The 1,584-nt window shown below is 36.1% G+C and overlaps 1 non-coding gene across 1 annotated transcript; it reads right to left on the minus strand.

Moving 5' to 3' along the window:
• Positions 1 to 220: 220 nt before the first annotated feature.
• On the minus strand, positions 221 to 720 carry LOC698075 (ATP synthase F(0) complex subunit g, mitochondrial). The gene has a single exon (XR_003722605.2). It is a non-coding gene; the product is annotated as an ATP synthase F(0) complex subunit g, mitochondrial (transcript).
• Positions 721 to 1,584: the final 864 nt, after the last annotated feature.

Genomic DNA, 1,584 nt, shown 5'->3' on the forward strand with positions numbered 1-1,584 from the left:
TAAAATCCTTTTGAGACAAGCAATTGCTAAAAGACTTTACTATCACTAGACCAGCCCTACAAGAAATGAAAGAACAGTATGTGCCACCACAAAATGACACTTAAGTACATAGCCCTCAGATCCTGTAAAGCAACTATACAACAGAGACTGCAGAATGACTAGCTAACAACATCATAGGACCAAAATTTCACATATCAATATTAACTTGGAATGTGAACAGTTTTGTTTGTTTGTTTTTTTTTTTTTTTTTTTTTTTTTTTTTTTTACAAATCTTATTTTATTCAGATAGCAGTCTGATCACACATGGTCCAACAACACTCAAATAATAAATCAAATATGACCAGATGTTAAAGATTGGTCTTCAAACATCATAGCCAATGATGCCGTGCTTGCCTATGATCTCTCCAACATAAAACCACATCAACACCTCAGTGGCCACCAAACCATTCAGCACAGCTTCCTTAACTGTGAGCTGTTTGAAGCTACCAGTCTGAGCACTATTGACTATTTTTTTCAGGCTCTGAATAGCTCTAGGGATCTCAGCAAGGGTGGGAGGAACCAGCTCAACCTTGGCGTAGTACCAAAATGTGGCCAATTGAGGCTTCGAGTAAGTCACAGCAGCGTTCACCAGAGCCAGGGTCTTCTCCACAAGGTTACGGACAAATTGGGCCATGGTTCTGGGATGCAAAGTCCATCGCCCAGAACATAGAATGTGAACAGTTTTAATGACCCACTTAACAGGCAAAGATGGTCGAGCCCAGATTAAAAAAAAAAAAAAAATCCATCCATCTGCTGTCTTTAAGAGAACTATCTCACAAATAACACTGCCCATAGCTCAAAGTAAAGAGTTGGAGAAAGATCTATCACACAAACAGAAAAATAAAAAGGACAGGGCTTGCTACTAGATAAAAAAGACTTTAAACCAACAGTGGTAAAAAAGGACAAAGAAAGGCACTACCCAATGATAAACAATTCAATACTACAAGAAGACTTAATTATCCTAAATATATACACACCCAATATTGGAGCACTGTGATTTATAAAAGTAGTACTTCTAGACCCACAAAAAGGCTTAGACAGTCACACAGTAATAGCGGGAAACTTCAACACCTTATGACAGAATTAGATCATTGAAACAGACAACAAAGCAATTCTGGACTTAAACTTGACACTTGACCAATTGGACCTAATAGACATTTACAGAATGCCCCAATCATCAACCACAGAATATGCATTATTCTCATCTGTACACAGGACATACTATATGATGGATCATTTCCTCTAATCATAAAGGCAAGTATCTATAAAATGCAAAAAAATCAAAATCATATCAACCATACTTTTGGATCACAGTAGAATAAAAATAAAAATCAGCACTAAGATCTCTCAAAACATATAAATACATAGAAATTAGACAACTTCCTCCTGAAAGACTTTGGAGTGAAGAACAAAATTAAGGCAGAAATAATTTTTTTTTTGAAATAAAGGAAAACAGAAACACAACGTATCAAAATCTCTGGGATGCACCAAAAGCTGTGTTAAGAGGAACATTCATAATACTAAACATCTACCTCAAGAAGTTAG

Source organism: Macaca mulatta, chromosome 14 (assembly GCF_049350105.2).
Source record: "Macaca mulatta isolate MMU2019108-1 chromosome 14, T2T-MMU8v2.0, whole genome shotgun sequence".
Lineage (NCBI taxonomy): Eukaryota > Metazoa > Chordata > Mammalia > Primates > Cercopithecidae > Macaca > Macaca mulatta.